This window comes from Rhea pennata, chromosome 6 (assembly GCF_028389875.1).
Source record: "Rhea pennata isolate bPtePen1 chromosome 6, bPtePen1.pri, whole genome shotgun sequence".
Classification (NCBI taxonomy): domain Eukaryota; kingdom Metazoa; phylum Chordata; class Aves; order Rheiformes; family Rheidae; genus Rhea; species Rhea pennata.
In genome coordinates this window covers 565,980-585,364 of record NC_084668.1, presented here as the reverse complement: position 1 = coordinate 585,364, position 19,385 = coordinate 565,980, and the positions used below count along the sequence as shown (strand labels likewise).

Here is a 19,385-nt window from a genome sequence, read left to right as displayed (position 1 = left end):
CGGCTGCGGCCCTGCCCGGCCCCGCTCGGCGTGGCGGCGGCCCTGCCCGGCTCGGCCGCGCTGCCCGGCCCGGCCCGGCCCGGCCCGGCCCAGCCCCGCGCGCAGCGAACAGCAGCACCTTTCCCTCAGCCACCTCACAGCATCAGTAACCATGGCAACCTCAAGTCGCACGGCCATTGGCCGGTTTAACACGAGGCCGCGGCCAATGGGGCGCCGCCCTGGCGGCCGCCCGGCCAATGGGCGCGGGGCGCAGGGCAGGGCGCCGCGGTGACGTCGCGCGCGGGGCGGGGGAAGCCAGGCGGAGCGGGCGGCGGGGCTCGGCGGGGCCGGCGCCACCGCCGCCACCATGGAGACCCCGGGCTAGGGCCGCCGGGCCCGGCGCAGCTCCCGGGCGGGCCGGGCCGGGCCTGCCGCCGCCGCCGCGCGGTGAGTGGGGTGGGGGGCCCGCCCGCCCGCCCGCGGCCCGCGCGGCGGCCCCGCGCCCGTCCCGCCGCCGCGGCCCCGCCGCGCGCCCCGCGGGGGCGGACGGCGCCGCCGCCCCCGGCCGCTCGCCCGCCGCGGGCCCCGCCCGCCTCGGCGGAGCGGAGCGCGCCGCGCCGCGGCAGGTGCGGCCGGGCCGGGCCCGGGCGCGGGGCGGCCCCCGCCCGCCGGGCGACGAAGGTCGCGGCGGGGCCGCGCCTCCGGGTGGGCGCCGCGGGCTGCCGCGCGGGGCCGGGCCGGGCCGGGCCGGGCCGCGGGGGCCGCGCGGCGGCGGGCGGGGCTGCTGCGCGCGGGCGGCGGCGGCGGCAGCGCGGTTCCCCCGCCCCGCGACCGGTGCGCGCCGGGCGCCGCCGCGGGCGAGGGGCAGGTAGGCGGCGGGGGCGGGCGGGGGCTCCGCGGGGCCGCGGTTGCCGGGCCCGCTCCCGCCGTCGGGGCGCGCAGGCTCCGCTCCGCCGCGCCGCGCCCCGCCCGCGGCGCTGGCTCCGCGCTGGCTGCGCGTGCCCGCGGGCCCCGGCGGCTCTGGCGCTCGGTGCGTCCCGGGTGATTTGGACCGACCGACCTGTTTGTTTATCCATTCCCGGCGCGACCTCCGCGTTTTAGTCCGCGCACGGTCGGCGGGTCCTGCGGAGCCCGCGGTCCCTGCGTTCCGCGCGGCAGGCGCGGGCTGGTGGAGCCGGTAACTCTCCGCGGCGCGGGCGCGGGGCGGCGCGGGGCCCCCGCAGGCGGGCGCCGGCCGGGCAGCGCGCGTGTCGCCACGCGGACCGAGCCCGCGGGGCCGCGCAGCGCAGCGCAGCCGGAGGCAAGGGCTTGCGACACCCGGGTACTGGCCTTGAACCCGGCCTCTTCCAGCAGAAATCGGGTTTTATGTGATCGTAATTAATGATGCGGGTAGAAATCGCTCATGCCACAGAGAAACGTGTTTTAGGAATTGGATACTTTCCCCGTTTCCCCTCCTTGCTAGCTCTTTTGTATGTATACAGTCTCATTTAATAACTGCGTATTTCTGCTCTGCTCATGTTTGGCCCATGGACCTTTGTACCTATTTTTTAATCTCTTGCTGCTTGTTAATTTTATATTAGTCATTGCCTGTAGATGTGACTGTTTGAAGGAAAAGGTGTAGTGAAATTTGCACTAGTAATGTTTTATTAACTAGCTTTTCGGTCTTTCATCATTATCTTTTTTTTTTTTTTTTTTTTTTTTTTTGATTTAAATCATAGTTTCAAGACTGGGAGAAGACAGGGGTGATAAAGCTTTTCCTTATAACTAAAATATTCTATTTTCAAGGTAAAAGTACCAAATAATGTTGTTTATTGAGATAGGCGTAGTTACCAACTAAGTATATTTGTTTAATTTCTTATACTAATTCAATTTTATAGATTATATTTTACATGGTGGAGGAGGGCAATTTGGGGAAAAAGCTTCTTCTCGTTTTCTCGTTGGCTGTAATATGCTGTAGTATTTTGGTTAGATATTAAAATATTGAATGAAGAATTAGCATATCTTCTCTCTGAAAGACAGATCACAGTAACTATTTTGCCTAAAGTGCTTTTAAAGTGCTACCTTGCTATTGAAATAAGCTGCTGCAAGCAGGGTTAGTGATAGTTTTCTGGAAAAAAATACTTGAGTCTATTATTGGTAATATATAATTTTTTTGCTCTTACCTGTTTACTTTTTTATATTTTTAATCAAATTGCTGACTTTGGGTCAAATTCTTTTATATGAGAAGCTGCACTTCTAAGTAGCCTATGAATTAGTTAAACCAGAGCAGTCTGCATATGCAGGCAAGCTTTGAAATAGTAAGCAAAAGTTTTAGTTTATTATGGTAGAGGAACCCAAATTATGACCTGGGACCCTATTTTGCTAGGCAATTCAAATGTATATTCTCTTTCTTTGAAGACCTCACTGACTTTTTTTTGAGTCTGCGTGTTGTGGACGCACGGAAAAATGGAGTGAAAGGCTGCTGAGCTAATGAATTTAGAAGAGTAACTTTTGCAAATACCTGATGGGAAACAAGTTGCAAGAGCTGCTGCAGAAATAAGTTGTTTCGTTTTATTCAGGAGATGCACGTATGCTTTTCATACCTTATGTTGGTGCTCTTCAAAATTTTGGAATTCTCATGTTTTGTTTTGGTTTGGGTGGAGAGGATTGGTCTGCTGTAAAAAAGATAGTACAGGCCAAGTCCATAATAAGTTCCTGTCACTGTATAAGCAATCTGAACTGGTTTAAGTGTCAACTGGGAAAAAATAGAGCTAGTGTAGCTTTGTGCGTATGTGAATACAAAGAGACTTGAAACTTTTTCTTTTTTGGGGAAGGGGGTGTGATTTGAGGATATTGCTTACTACAGTTGCTATTTTGATTTGGAATATCGCTAGCAACAACACAGTTCAAGTAATTGCGAATATGGACAGTAAATATGTAACAGCGGCTAAGCACGTAACACAGACCTGTAGAAACAGCCTCTTCTGCTATAAGCAAGTGTTTGGGTTGTGCACAGAACTTCATGTGACAAATGTGCAAATAAGAGTTTATGGCATTGCCAACGCTAACCTTGGCATTGAAGCAGTTCTCTGGGCAGTGTCCTGTAGTTTTTCTGGTTCTCAGCTGTTCTTCACAAGGTCTGTGACGTGTTAATTCATTGGGTAACTTTTTTTTTTTGTTCTTACTGAAACAGCATAGGGATACTTTCTTGTTCGGGGAAAGACTGCAGAGGAAGGGAGAAGGTGAATGAGGACAGCCAGAAGCTGCCTCTGACGACCTTCCCAAAGCTTTTGTTAGCACAGAAGAACATAGCAGTTTCTTGCCAGTTAAAATCGCTGCAACTAGCTTCACTTTTCAGATCTTTCCTCTGTTCCCACTCACTGCCTCTTTCTCTTTCTGCGCTTGGTTACTTGCTCTGTTTGCTCCCAAGGAGGAAGAGGCACGTGCATTTCAGGAAGAGTGAAAGACTCCTTCAACTTCACAGTAGATACACATTTCTTTTAATAATAAGGGATCCAACAGTAACTTAAAAGGAAAGGCTTCAGGAGAAAGTTCCTTTTAATGGTATCTTGCTGAGTTTTAGAAGCTTTCCCTGCAATTGAAACAAGCAAGGGCACTCCTTTCCAGTCTTTCCGTGCTCTGCCAGCGGATTGCGTATGTGTCATAGGTTCAGTGAGGTGACTTGAGCACAGGCTTGTCATCCCTTTGGGATCACGTTCGTGAGTCCTCTGCTTCCTGAAAAGCCGTTTCTCATATTGCAGGCTGGAAGAATATAATTCTTTGAACCAGTTCTGCCAGTTTACTGCCTTCCATTTCTTTCCTATCCTTGAATGCTCAAGGAGTGAACAGTAAATACAGAAGCTTTACTTAAAATTGTCTGTGGAGAATGTGGTTATCTTTCCATTCGTTTTTGTTATATCCTTCTCTCAAAGGCAGATAAAGACAATACTGCTTTGTGAAGATTGGGAAAAAATTATTCTTACTGTTTCAGTGTTCTTAAGCACAGTGGCTTTTTAACAGGTATTAAAACAAATAGGCATACTTCTAATGCAGGCCTGCTTTCCTGCTATCTTTGCCTTTTTTTCCCTTCCAAATAGCTAAATAAAGTGTATTTTCCTATTAACAAAATTTTAAATATTATACTTAGGAAAAGAAATTACTATTTTTCTCCTAGGTGTCTCCATTACCATCTCTTACAAATCTTTTCTCGTTTTTTAATTTATGTAGCATTATGAAAAGTTCCTACCTAGCACTTGAAATTTGAGGATCAGCCAACTTCCTATTTGTTGGGTTTTTTTTTTTAATAATACACTTATTTTAGTTGATAAAATAAAACAGAATTGTTACCTCATTTGAGAGTGATTGATCAATTCTTGAATTAAAATTAAGGCTTTTTTCCCCAGAGTGGCAGGGCCTCTGCTTGTAGAAGACACGCTAACTAAGTGTTCTAACTGAAATGTAGTGTCTTTCTAGGAACATTAAATCAAAATTTTACTTATTCTAATATTCTGATCAGTATTTTGGTTACTAAAGGGAGAAAAAAGATCCTTTGAAAGTATACGAGCTGAAACATGTTTCCTGCAACATAGCTCAATTGAGGGAGGATTTTTAATGTATTTACTGTTTATGCAACCATGGGGTGGCAATTATGGGCAGTTAGTAAAATTTACCCTTTGGCTATTGGATCCACAAAGCAGATGTGTCATAGATTTTGTGTAGGTTGTGTAATTGAGTCGGCTCTTCTGTATGTTGATTTCATAAATAGGTGTTCAGAGCTCCAAGCACTCGTTCCTTTACAAGCAAGATGCATCGCAGGTTGTTACGCGGAAGAGTTCTGATGGACTTCTCCTGCCTGTAGTACTGGCTTGTACTAGCTTGTGTACTTCCGTACTACGTCAGCTGCACCAAGAGCGGCTCTGCGCAGCATCAGCTAGGTCCAGCACATGCCCTTAGCTTAGCTGGAGGCATCTCCAAAGGCAGTCGGAGCAAGAGGGAGGGTGTCCTGGAAGGAGATGGAGTTGAGCGCGAGAAGATAGGAGCAATTTTCTACTACCAGGCAGGGTAAGAAGTAATAGAGACCTGAGGAGGAAGTAAGGAAAGGGAGGAGCTGCGCTGAGCAGTGCCAGACATTCCAGTTTTCTCAAATGACTTTCAGCTACAAAGGAACAGGGGATGGGCATTTAAAAAAATCTTTCTTTTTTCTTTTTTTTTTTTTTTTTAATGTTTGGTTTGGTGCAAAAAGCTTTTCCTGTTTGTCATCTGGTGTAATCTCATTAAGGTGCATAAGTGGTGTGGAAATCTTTAAGGTATCACTTCATGCTATACTACTTTTTGTTCTTTCTTTTAACTTTCAAAAATGTACTTAACTTTCTAACATTTGCACTACATGTGTTCAAATATAAATTATCTAATCTGTATCTTAATTTACTATAAGTGATTTTTTGCTTATGCCATCTCTACTAGAAATGTAAGGCAAATGGCAGACTTCCCAATTTGTTGTGGACTTCCGTCCTCTTCATGACAAAAACATTGCGGCAAAGACTTTCTTTAGCATTCCTAAAGGAAATCTCTTCAATTCCAAGGACATGTTCTATGTCTTCTTGTATCAGCAGAATTTTCTGTTATTGTATAAAACATGAATATTCATGTATTTGTATATTATGAAGGTAAATCTAATTGATGAAAATTAATAAACTTGTAACCACTTTCATTAGCCTATTCTGATGGAATACAGGTACTAAAACATACTTAAGTATTTCTGCATAACTACAGAGGCATAATGTGCATGTGACTTGATCAGTGCATAAATGCCCTGTTTTCTTTGCATCGTTTGGAAACTTGCAGTTGTTTTTCTACTGTAGGTCCAGGATATAAATTCTAAGATATTTCCTTCAGGATTTCTCTGTGTATACATAATTAATATTGATAATAAATTATTAATAATTTATTAATAATAATTAATAATTAATTAATTAATTATGTTAGCTAACATAATACATGTTAGCTAATTGTTGAAATTCAATAGAATATTTTCCTTTAAGATCAACTCTTGCTTCATAATGACTTTTTTGGGGGGGGGTATTACTGGTTTTCAAAGAAGTCACTCATCTTTGAAACAATTCAATGTGAGACAAATGATAACTCCTTCACTTCCATGTCAGTGGACATGTCATGTTTAAAAATGGAAGTGTTTCATATCTCCCACAAAAACAAGCTATTGTTTAATGCAGTTGATTTCAAAGGCATCCAAACAAGTCAAGTCTTGGAGCGTGAGTAGGAAAACTTCTGTAGACAAACATTATATGTATAATACCAGTGTCCACTGACTATCTTCTGTAGATTCCTGCTCAAGTCTTGAATAATATTGAAAGATGATTATAGAGACAGATCTTTAGGAAAAAATAGGTAATCTTTTTGCTTTATTTTTCTTAAAAAAAAAAAAAAGTTGCCATGCTTTCTTAATGAGAAATAAAATAACAGTACCAAGTGAAACAGATTATACATCTGTAGGAGGAGGATGACATGCTATTTTACAAAGCAGAGGAAGATCTATGACCAACAGAGCTTACTAACAGCAAGACAAATTTCAACAGATAGATGAAACATGCAGGGAAAGGTGTTAAGTACATAATTTGTTAGTATCACACACCTTCACCCAGGTTACTTGGGCATTCCACTGACAGTTCTGAGTTGTTGGCCTGTGTTATTTGCTACAGCCTCAGTCTAAGATATACCAGCAGAATTTGCAGATGCCTCAATCTGTTCTCACTTTATACCCTTCTTATCAAGGTATGCCATGATAACTAAGGTGTAACAAAAGTAATTGATGCTATATTTTAGCTAAGAAAGAAGATACTGTCATGTGAGGTAACTGACGTAGGACATTTGCCTGTTTTGGGGACCATATTAGTTTGAAACAAGAACTGAAAAAACCTTCAAGTCAAAAATCTTGGATTGACTTTTAAACCTATAAGTGTTCATTTCCTCTTTGCTAGTTGGATTATGCAATAAAGAAACATAATTACTAAGGTTTTTTTTGGATTTTGCATTGTTTCTTAGCATAAATTATGGTTACACTATATAGAGAGACTTGGGAGTCTTTATTGTAATTAAACTTGTTCCATTGTAGAAAATACTTTAAAATCATTTTTAGACTTTTCTACAGAATACTGACTGCACAGGAGCTCCTTAGGGTTTACAAACTAGAAACTTTTAAGGCAAGTTCTGATCATCTGGTAGAAAACACTGCCTACTGTGGGAAACTTCTCTTCCTCTCAATGTAATCAATGTTCTGATAATAAGAGTCTTTCTAATACTGTTGCGAGATGTAGTCAATTTTTTGGTGCATTCTTTAAAAATGACCTCTATGTGATGTACAGACACCAAAAAAAAAAAATCTGCTAACTTAAAATATATTGAATTATTATGACAGACTGAATACAGGAATAAGATTTGTCTGAGCTATTGAATTCTATTTTGGCCAATACTGGGCGCTTAGAAAGGAGCAGGAAAAACACTGTGCCTCGGTCAGTTGCTCCTGTACTCATGAAGTCTAAACATTTACTCTCACGGTGTAGGAAGATAACACTTTTTATTAGACTGGAATGCATTTATGTTACAATGACTAGGTTATTGATATTAATCCCATTTAGCCTAATGTAGGGGTTTAAAACGAGTTTTCCTAAATTACCACTGCCTTGTGTACTTAGTAAAGGTGTAATTCATTAGATCTAGAAAAGCTTTACATATTTGAATTTGAGCAATTGCTATTTTAGGGATCCAACTTGCCTTGTGTTATTAAGTTGACTTATACTACTGTTATATTGATATATCCCATTATGTAAATATTTATTCTCTTATTTCAGAAAGACTGAGATGTGAAAGAGAAGGAAGAAGCAAGTTTTTTAAAACTGTTATGGGCAATAAAGATAGCTATTGTTTTGGGGAGCTTTCCCTTCCATTTAAAACAAACATCTCGTTTCGATGGAACGAATGTATTCTACTGTGGTAATACTCCGGATAATTCTTGTTGTGGAATTGAAATTAATGCTTTTTTACAGATGTGTTATTTTTACACATTGAAATTTTAACAGTTCAGTAGTATCAGGTGGTTACAAACTCAGTGATTAGTTAGTGCTGTGTGTCTGCCTTCACAGATTAAAATGGTTGAAGGAAAAGAATTAAATTTGTAGACTAGTTAATTTATGTGCAACTTTTATGTCAGAATGTATCAATACACATAGTAAAAATATTTAATTGATACCAATAGAAAAATGTCTGCACTAGTCAGATAGAAGATGTTTTTATTGTGGCATTTTGGTTGCTATTAGGAACACCTTCAAGTCCTCAGCTTCTCAATATTTGGGTTTTGGATCTAAGTTTTCCCACATGCTGCTTCTCCCTTTCCCTCCCCCTGCCCCATATAAAAGCCTTTTTATAGTTCTATGTGTGGTATACAGCTACATGCCTGCTTAGGCTTTTCTTTCAAAATATTTGATGTGTCTATCTCCCATCCAAGTCTTTAACTGGGGAAAAATTAAATGTGTTGGAAGAGAGGAGATAGGACCTGCTATTTTATGAACTCCAATCCTGCTCTTTCCTGCATCCTCCAAGATCTCATCTAGGCTGTGTTAGCTTCTTTCTCCTACTGTAGAGCTCTCCTATAGCTGACTGAAATGAATTGCCTGTTGCACAGAATTTTAGCCAGGCTGGAGACTTTTATCTGGGGTGAAAAACGGTGGTAATACTAGAAGTTCAAATGTAGTATGTCCTTTTTTCACCATTACTAAGTAGTAAGTGTGAAACCTCTGCAATCTGAGCATCTGCTGTTGGCCGTTGTCAAGAATATCGTGCTAGATGCATTTCCAGTCTGACACAGTGAAGCTTTTCTTATGTTCTTATGGGTAGATGGAATCACTACGTGCATTTGATTGCTGTTGGGACTTTTTCAGGCTCTGGATGGTCTTGTTTCCGTCAAACTGGAGACAGTGCTTATAGCTGAGGATATGCCATTATTGGAAATGTCGTGCTTTCTTATTCTTTATGCATTTAATAATCCTCCCTTATGTTGTGCTGTGAAGCAAGCAGATTGCTTCACAATAGTATTGGTGAATTAGTTTACCTTCCAAAGGCCCTTGATGGTGGAGAACTTAGCATGATCTAAAATCTAGCCTCTTCACCAGTGTATTTTTTTTCTATGAATGTGGAAGTTTAGTATGATTGTGCATCATGATCAAATGTGTTAAATTGATGAGTTATGACTTTATGGATGTACAAACACAACTGTACTTTTTCAGTTTGAAGCATGCATTAGCTTTCCACTTTTTTCTTGCAGGTGGAGTTAGTGTTCAGTATAATCTTACCTAGTATATTGAAAGTGAACCTAATAACACCGAATGATGTGACACTAATGGGTGACTCTTAACTATTTTATGTAGAAGTGTGTATTAGAAGATTCAGTGACTCTCTCTCTCACCTGGCCTACCTCAGGAACCTTTCTTTAAATCAGAGAATAAGTCCATCAAAATGCTTTCATGATATAAGATTTATGTATAGATTCATATTTTGTATTCAAATAGAATGATAGTTTACATGTACAAATTTACTTGGATAAGGGACATGCAACATCACAAGTGTTTTATCATTTACCATGACACAACTACAGCTATGTAGGTTTCCTCTTGTGCCCCTCATTTTGAATTGGTAAAAACAGCTATGGCATTGGCTTTCTTGACTTACTCTAGATCGAACAGGCAGTGCCAGAATCTCCTTTAGTCTCGGGTGAGCTCAAAACAAAAAACGAAGTCTATTATAAAGCTGGCAGAGGGAAATACAGTGGCTTGAACTAATTAACTGTTGTTAAATTTACACTTTTAAAAATGGAGTATCAGTGCAGTACATGCAAGATCAGTTGAAAGTCAGAAGTGAAAGAAAACCAATGTGACTGTTTTAATAAGTTTGCAGATGTGTGGGTTTTTTTTCCCTCTCAATCTTTTGCAAGATCTAGAGCCATATGTCAAACTAGGTATGTTGGATCCAGCTAGTTACCTGACATCATGATAGGTCTGGATCCTGCAAAATATTCAAAATATCAGTGGGTTGTGTAGTTTTTTTTTTTCCTTGCTGTTGTAGCTATCCAGCATGACCCCATAGATGCTAACAGCTGAAGTATGACATCTATCTCGATGGTGTGTTAATGGCTTGAGTGTGTCTCACTAGAAGAGTCAGTAAACTTGCTGTGTGGAAAGTGCACAGCTCTGCCTGTAGGTGAATCTGAATGTATGATTGTGAAAATTTTGTTAAAAGTCCAGAAGTACTTGGCACTTATTACAATGCTCTGGATGTATGCTAAATGTGGTAGTATTTTTGCTGATTAATAAGTTCGTTGTAACTTAAACTTTAAATTTCTTTATGGTCAGTTAAGACCTGTTTGGTCTTGTCTCAGATGTTTCTTTATTTCAAATTTATCTTCTCTTGCCCTCATTTTTACCCCTAAAAAAATCATAGACAGCAATAATATTGCTTCAGTCTTTGTTTTTAATGTTAAAAGATCTGTCAGAAAAGGTCCTTAGATCATCATTGTAGCCTTTGAATTCAATCAGACCAGCATAGCCAGTCTTGAATGTGAGTAACAAGATCAGATGCTTAGTCATTTTATATTTCTTTATAATGGAATTAACACTCCAGCATCTCTGCCAGAAGTATGTTTTTTGATGTATTCTCCAATGGCACGTGTCTTTGTGCAATGTTACAGGAACTGTTGGGGGGGGGTCCATGTTTGTCTCACCAGTCACTTCTCTGATAACTTTTTTGTCTACAGAAACTTCTACTTGTCATTTTCTGTCTTGCTTGGCTATATAATAGCAGCAAGATGAAATTCCTTAGCATCTTCCATCTTAACATCCCTGCATAATACTTCACACCTTCCTTGTCTACCACCCCCCCCCCAAATTTGGAAAGCATCTGAAGGCCGTTTTTTTTTGTTGTTTTTTTTTTGTTTTGTTTTTTTTTTGGACAATGTTAAACAAGTTCAGTCCCAAGGGAGTTCTTAGTGCAGAAACTTCCTTCCTGATGGGGCTGTTCATTAACACTGTTTTGTATTCTCTCTCATAGGTAGACTAAATATATAATTGTAATCTTTTGAACATACAGACTATGTGTGGGTTATTCTGCCTTAGGTACCCAACAGGCTACTACTGACTGTTATTTGGCCAAATTATTTTATTATTCTCTCGGAATTTCTCTGCTTCTTCAGCAGCTCTTGTATAGCTTGATTGTAACTTTCACACCATTCCACTGTTGTTTGACTTATAAAAACAACAGTTCTCAAACTTCTTAGATGTGCAGATTTCTCCTCTCCCTTTAGGGCGTTCTGTTTCTTCACTTGTATCCCTTTTAAAATAGGTACGCTTCCCAGATGAGAAGTATTTCTTTGCTGACTTGGATGTGCATTGCAAAAATGTGTATGTCTTCCCTCCTGCCACTTTGGGTGGATACAATTTTTTTTCTTTGTTTTGACAGCACTAGCATCAGGCTGCTGTTTTGAGCAGTTCTGGCTGATTTTACAACATAGTTTTCTATTTAATAAGATTGACTCTTCTGAAATTGAGGACTTAGTTACAGGTCTGAGTACTTTTGCTTATCTTTCCATTTTTAGATTTAAAATAGTTCATAATAATGTCTGTGGCTATTTCTGCAACTGAATTTTTGGTGATGTCTTTCAGGATTGAGTCTGAGTAAATAATCTTTCTGTTGGTTTAATTGCTCTTTAGTTGCCGTATCTATGAAATAAATATCTCTGTTCCACCATTATGACAATTATTCACGCTTTGATCAATGTCTAGAAAAGTTAAATATTACTTAGCGCAGTCTCCAGTGATGTTTGTTTCTAATAGATCTTCCCTTCCAGGTTTTAAAGTGGCCACTGCTAGCAGCAGTCTCTTCCTCTCTGCTTGGAGATTCACAAAATGCATAAGCTGTGCACTCTGTCCTTCCTCAGAGGAGTGTATCCATATGACTAGTTACAGATACAAATAGTTTCCAGAGAGAAGGCTTCTCTCTGAAGTTGAAAACCGATAACCATTACTCCTACCTTTTGAATTTTACTTTGTTTTGTGATATTTCCAATATATTAGTTGTAAAATTCACTGGTGAATTGTGTTTTAGACCCCTTGAACAATCTGTTGTAAAGATGCAATGAATCAATAGTTTATTAAGTAAGAATTTCTTTGTTTAAATTTAATGTAAAGCTTGAAGTTCATATTGCTATTCTAGTAGGTATAATTTTTCACTTTCTTGAAGACTTTTTACCATAAAACTCTGGAACTCATGAAACCTCTTGAAAATGAAAGATGATACAGCTGATTTCAGTGCAAATCTCCTCTTAAGCTTCTGACCACCATTTCTAGTTAGGAAACAAGGAAAGAATATTACTGCTAAAGTACCTCTCCGTGTCTGCTGGTATGCATCTGAAGTGTTGATGCTTTAAGGCTGTTTTAACAGGAAGAAAATTGTGGGTCTATCACACTGTTACTAGCACACATCTGTTAGTTATTCTGGAATTGCCTTTTTTTATTTGTGTTTTTCAGTATGTTTTAAAAACAAAATTTAGGTTATGAAATAAGTTCTAAACTTCAACTTTGCTAAATCAAAACATAGTGTGTGGTGTGAATTTAAATTGTTCTTATCCCATTTTACTTCAGGTATTTGGCAAATACCAGGCAGCATATTACATTACTTTTAATAAAAGTTGAAATAGTTCTTTAAGTCTTGATCTTGTTTCATCCCATATAACACATTTCATTTTAGTACAAAGCTGGATACTTGCAGAAAACTTGTCCATGTTTTTTTTTGCACAGGGGTTTAGACATCAAGGTTGCAGCCTGATAGAAACCTGATAGCAAAGTGAACTCTCCCTGAGTACTTGTTTTCCCACTGCTTCCATTATAGCCAAAGCAGCATCTGCCCAGTTGCCAAAATCAGCTTCCTACGCGATCAGAGACCGTAGCGGAGAGGGGACTGATCTCCGTCGGTTCGGCTTTCCAGGTTCGTTGGGCGCTGGCTGGCGTGCTTGGCTGTGTGCTGTGCTGCGTGGTGCCGTGCCGCAGGGGTCCTCCGGCTGGCCTCACAGCCAGGAGCGTGACTGCAGCAGCTTGTCTTTGGGATGATCCCGCTGCAAAGAGGTCCCGGTTATCCTGGGCTAAGCGATCACCCTAGCACCGTTAGTCTGTCCTCAGGAATCCAAAACAGCATCTCTGCATTTTGCTGCACTGGAGAAATACCAGCTCTTGCAGAGTGCTGGCATGTATCAGACGCAGTTATGGCACAGATCCCTGTTAGTCCGAGGAAGGAAACTTTCCAGCGAAGCGTGGGTGTTTAGCAGTCTAGTTGCTAAATGCTGTCTTTTTAAGATGATTGTAAATAACAACTTAAGGAACTTCTGGGTTATTTCACGTGTCTGACAAAGTTGTTGGTGCGTATCCTTCCTATGGCTCAACAAGAGGATGTTGACAAGCAGCAATAATAGCAGAATTAAAACAGGATGAAAATGGGATAAGTGTGTGAGTGTAGCATGTGAGTGTGTGTGTGTCCACCTCACCGTATTTGGGCATGTTGATCTGAAGTTTGCATTAATAGCCTAGCTGAAATCTGTTTTTAAAAGATGTTAAAAAAAAAAAAAAGAAAGAAAAAAAAAGAAAAGCTCAGTGGTAGGTGTGTTGAGTTCTTTGGAGTTAACTGGCAGTGTTACCCTAAGGAAACAGAACAAACAGTTTGCCATGGTACGTAAGAAATGTCTTTAAAAATGTTATTTGAAGAAATAATAAGAGATTATATATGTAGACATTATTCATAACACTTTTATTGTACTACTGTTTGACAAAAACAGATATAAGATTATGTTATCTTCTAGAAAGAGATGTTTAAGGGTGATTTTTGAGCCCTATTTTTGCCCCTCCTTTGGGCATGTTAAGACAATGTTTATTCTACTATTTGCAGCTTCACATGCCTGGTTATATGAGAACTGACATAATGTTAGATGAGCATTTGAAAAAAAAAAAATGCATCCTCTGCAGAACATCATCTGTGCCTTTGCTCAAAAGCTGTGTGTTAAAATTTTTGCATCTGAAATGATACCTCATAAATAGCAAGGCAAAAATGCAATTAACTAGAGATTTATCCTGTTGACATCTGCAATTTACCCTGTTGTCTGTGGTATTGAAAAGGTAAGTAGTAACTGACTGTAAACACCTGGCTAAAGTGTTTCAGTTTTGGGTAGCCTGATGCACGTAGCAGATACTTTGACCTTCTGTGATAAAGTAATATGACTGTTCCTTGTTGATTCCTGTCTTTCAAATAGGACTCTTTTTAACTCTTTCTTCTGTAGAAGGGCAGTGGAGTCTTTGGCATTGGGTGCTTTCCTATCTGGTGCTCAGCTGCTTCCTGCTCCTTACTGTTCAGTGTTCAGAAAGTTCAGTCCAGTATCAGCTATTGGAAATTATATATTTTTATAAACCAAAAGTAAGACTTAATCTAAAAATGGAAAGATACATCTCTAGCTACGCTTACTGTTTAAGTATTGTGCAAAATATAAATCTCACAAGTCCTGGAAGTGCATTCTTTTCTACCGTTGTAATCCATGAGTGTATTTCCTGAGTAGTTATAGTGACGTTTTTCTGGACTTGCATAGTGCAAGCAACAGCAGGTTTCTGTATTTTGAAAGTGGAAATCCCCTAAAACAGCAATTAATTCTTAAAATTCTTTTAGAACTTCAAATTCTATACTTTTTCCACTACTTCATGTTATTGAGAGGATTTGCTTTTGGTAGCTCTGTGTTTTTAAAATCCTGATTTTGAACTTTACATTAATGCAGAATAGAACTAACTGATTAAGGTCTTAACCTTTTCTGTTGGAAAATAGGTCTGTTTGTTTAAATAGCATATTTAAAATTGTAACTGGGACAGTTTAATTATTCTATTGTCTATAGTTATCCAAAAAAAAAAAAAAAACCTTAATGCTGCTTTGAAGTTGGAAGGGGGGAAGCACTCCAGTATCGTATTTAGAGGAAGAAAGTAACAAGTATTAATAATCATTAATATTGTTTGATACTTGGTTAGAAGATAAAGTAACTTTTAAATATTATCCTTGATTAGTATTTTGCCTTTCCTGCAGTGACTTAATATTTCAACTTTACTCACTTTTTTTCCTTAGTCTTTGTTACAGCTAAACACAGGCAGCTTCAACAGATTTTTGCAAAGTTTTGGTTGCTCTCCTCTATCTTTTCAATTGATCCAACTTGCTTGGGCATGCAAACTCTTCTTAAGGCTTAAGAAAGGAGTAGCAGTTTTTAAAAGTTCAGTATGAGTTAGGACAAGTTGCTTATAAGCTTGGCATCTACTTTTGGATCATCTCTTCTGTTGATCATGACCTCTGAATTCTAAACCTATCGCTAAAGATACGTATAACCTCCCCACCCCCAGCTGTCATCCACAGCGTGTTAATCATTGTCTTGCCTCTGCTGGTAACAGTGACTGGGCAATGCCAAACTCAAGGCAGAACCCCATCTGATGCCTCCTTTCAATGCAGGTGAACTACTGCTTTGATGACAGCTTTCTAATAGTTCTCCCCCCCCCCCCCCCCCCCCCCCCCCGCCCCAGGATTTTTTGCATGTGCTTTTTAAAGGCAGGACGCAGCAGGAGGCTGGTATTTGTCTAGTTCTGGACCACTTCAGTGATACAGCTTACACCATGTCCCTCAAACACGTGCACTGGCAAAACAGAAGGAGCAAATTGCAGTGCAGAGGTGTGGAACTCTTTAGCTGGCTTCTAAGCATTTATTCATAGCTGTAAATTTAATCATTTGGAGTTTTTTTTTTTTTTTTTTTTTGTAATGCTTTTTTTCAATATACTGTATGACAAAATTGAGATTCATTTTTTTTATAAACAACATAAAGTAGTTTTGGGTTTATAATGCTGCCAGTTAAAAAATACCTGCCTACAGGTAGTGTGTATTGCATCTAGCAATACTGTATTATGCAATGCTGCAGTAATATTTTTAAAAGACTGAGAGAAAATATAAGTAGAAATTGAAAAGCTCCTGCAATCATTGTTCTACATGGTAGCATTTCTATCTTTGCTTAAAATCACTCTCTATTTACTCCTGTTTGCTTCTTTGTAAGAGTTTTCAGATGGTAGATTGAAAAGTTTGATCAGTTTGGAGCTCATACACTTTACAAATATCTGGTGAAAGTACTGCTTAGCCTACATTCACAACAGTTACTCAGCCTTTACAGTTTTAAAATAGTATTGCTATGTGATATTCATTGTGAATGACTTCATACCCTGAGTTAACTGAGTTAATTCCAGTGCCAAGCTAAGGATTTATACTTCTAAATGATGAATAATTGATGAATGTTTTTATCACTTGATAGCCTTGGACAAATTTGACAGTTTGGAAAATTAGGAGCTTTGTGATACTTGCTACTTTTCCTTCCCTCTTAGTCTACTATGATAAGATTGAATATATATTTCTATAAATAAATGTGCTTACTAGCCTATAGAATTGTTTCTGAACACTGTGCTCCAATAAAGTTTTTCTGAACAGCAGTGAATTAAGGTACATAGAACAGAGAAATACAGACTTGGAATAGTCCAAAGGAAGAGAGTCAGATTTGGGTCTGTCTGTTACACATCCTTTATGGCCCTAGAGGCTCGTGGTACTTCATACATTTGTGCGTGTGAATGCTCTCCAGACACCCTTCAGATTACAAAGATTCTTCTTTTTTAAGGTGAACCACAAATGGTGCCTCAGGCCTTGAAGCGTACTATCATAAGTATGTGTTTATTCAAAATGGCCTCCTTGTTATACCTGTCTGATCTCTTCTTTTGAATGGTTAGTTTGAAAGCTATAAAAATACTAATCTTGTGAGCATGTTACAACTGGATTTTTGTGGATGTAGAATCTTGCCTATTCACTAGAATGGAGTAAAAATATGTTGCCATCGGCCAAAAAAAATGCCTGCCTCTTATGAGCTGTAGCAAAAAATAAAAATAAAATTACTAAAGGATTAGAGTAACTGTTTTTAACATTTTAAAAAGCTTATAGCACCAGAACCCTTTTGGCTCTCAATGTACTATTATATATATCATAAATATTTTTCTTTTTTAAGAAAAAGGAAGGAGGAAGAAACTAATAAGATAGTTAAATGCATCTCCCATATTTCTCAAGCAAAGTATCAATTGCTTTTCAGTGATTTACTTTTGTTGTTTGAGTTAGTCTTGTGGCTATATAAATATGAGAATTTTTAATAATGAGACAGTGCTCATTGTTTTGTATTTCTCTCATGAAATATATGCAGTCTAGTCTAGCCTATCCTGGTTCACAGTGTTCATCAGAGTTATATTTGCAATCTCTTTAGTTGCAATTAATTTGGAGGACTCTGCCTGAGAAAATGGGTTCATGTCAGCACTGCAAGGCTCATAAATGGGGAGCACAGGGAAGGAGAAAATCTGGAGAATCATCTCTTAAGTGGAGCAGGAGGAATATGAAGGGAAGCAAGCAGCAAGCTGTGGAAAAGCACCATTTTTGTTATCTTCCAGGAGAGCTGGAAAGTTCTCCTGCCCACTGCATACGGAGAAGAATTACTAAATGCTGGGGAAACTATTGAATGTCACAGAGAAACAGGAGCAACAGTGAAAGGTGGGGAATAGAAACTAGGAAGAACAAAGGAGAATTAAAGCATCACTACTTATACCTGATTTAGTGATTTGTTGTATTTCTCCTCTCCTCAATTAAATATTCTCATTCCTTCTTTACATCAGTGATTATCTGGGTACAAGATGCATTGATTCAGAAAAATGGCCCTTCCCTTCCCCAACCCCCATCCCCCCCCCCCCAAAAAAAAAGGCATAGAGTCAAATCAGCTTGCTGAACCTCTTTGCTTTGCAACTATTTGACCATTTGATCAGGCACAGGAGAGTTTCATCCATTTTGGCAACCTATGACTTCACTGCATGCTTAGAGGACCCATGGAAACAGCAGAACTAGCAAACTGTGTAATGATGACTCTACCCCATCAGCTGTGCTGGGGTGGCAAGTCATATAGAAGCAATGTAGTTTGTTTCCCATCCTATTTCTAGCTATGGAATTGGGGAAAAGAGAAGTAAACTGTGTTGAAATCAACTAAACTTCTTCAGCCTCCCTTCTTTTCTTTTGTTTCAATTCTGCATAACATAAAAATGTTCCCTGTTTGGCCTTTTTGTTTTACCAGACTTGATCATTTTCACTGTTCTTCATTCATTCTCTGGGTAGCAATGCTGTCAGATTATTCAGTTGTACAGGCCCTTGTTATTTTAAAAATAATAATAATGAAAAAGACTGCAGGATGATTATAAGAATGGTGTTGTAAGAACAAATTTAATTCTTACTCAAGCCAGTTTAAGAAAATGTATATTTGCCCATTAAGATATGAATAGTTGAGTTCATATGTAGTCCCTTCAGTAATTCCAAGGACCCTTCTTAAATTCTGTTTCTTTATGTATAGGCAGAGTTCTAGCTTAAACTTTTCCTGAGCAGTGAGAAATACAGAGGTTTGAATTGTTAATTTTTTTGTTGCTATTTATTATTTGATCAGGCATGGGCACTGGAAGAACAAAATGTTTACATGTTTACCAGTTGAAATACAATAATGAAGTGTTTCAGCTCTAGTACTTCTAGAGAAAATGAATTAATTTCATTGCTGAAGTTATTGAGTGTGACAGCTTCAGTAAATTAGGAAGAATGTCGTCTGTACTTTAGTATAAAAACATGTCTTTGAGTGTTACTCAAAAGTGAAGAGTAACAAAGCAAAAAATCAAAGATTTGTGGAAGATGAGCAGAACTGCTGTTCCACCTAGAAAAGTTTTATTTCCTGACAGTGCTTAAGGTAAGGTAAAATTGCCTTGAGAGTGTCAGTGTTGTTATGGGCTCTGATGCACAGCCAAAGAGGAGTATGTAGGTGTTATAAATAATTTACTTGGGTGAGAGAATGCTGTAGTAATTACAAGGCAGTTGATTACCCTGGAATTCAAAAGAGGATTATTTCTGTTAGGTAAGTATCTCCATGTCAAATGAAAAGAGTGTAGCCTACTTTAATTATTAACTAACACTTTAATCCAGGTAGGGCCTGAGTAATACTGAAAGGGAAGAAAAGGAGCTTTCAAAATTTAGTTCCGCAGATGCGCAAAGCTAGAACAGTCCACTGCGTTAGGAAGCATTTCATTCCCTGCAGGGCTCTTTATTTGGGTTCTCTTAAATGTTTCCAGTAGAGTGCTACTGGGTCTCGCTGTTTCAGTGCCAGGAGGTCCTTGTGCTGCTGGCTTGCTGTTCTTCCTTCGAGTGACTTATCCCTTCATATAGTCACAGCTTACATAAATGGCTGCAGCAGATCTTCT

At 39.8% G+C, this 19,385-nt stretch overlaps 1 protein-coding gene across 3 annotated transcripts in view; it reads left to right on the top strand.

The window, feature by feature from the left end:
- The first annotated feature begins 350 nt into the window (after window positions 1–350).
- The window catches only part of PKP4 (plakophilin 4), a 94,492-nt gene continuing 75,457 nt past the window's right edge, over window positions 351–19,385 (top strand). For 2 of the 3 annotated variants that reach the window (XM_062578130.1, XM_062578127.1), the window contains exon 1: window positions 12,846–13,002. The gene's annotated coding sequence lies outside the window, so the exon portion shown is untranslated. Of the gene's footprint in view, window positions 427–12,845; window positions 13,003–19,385 lie in introns of those variants that run through there. The other variant, XM_062578129.1, reaches the window with a different exon arrangement.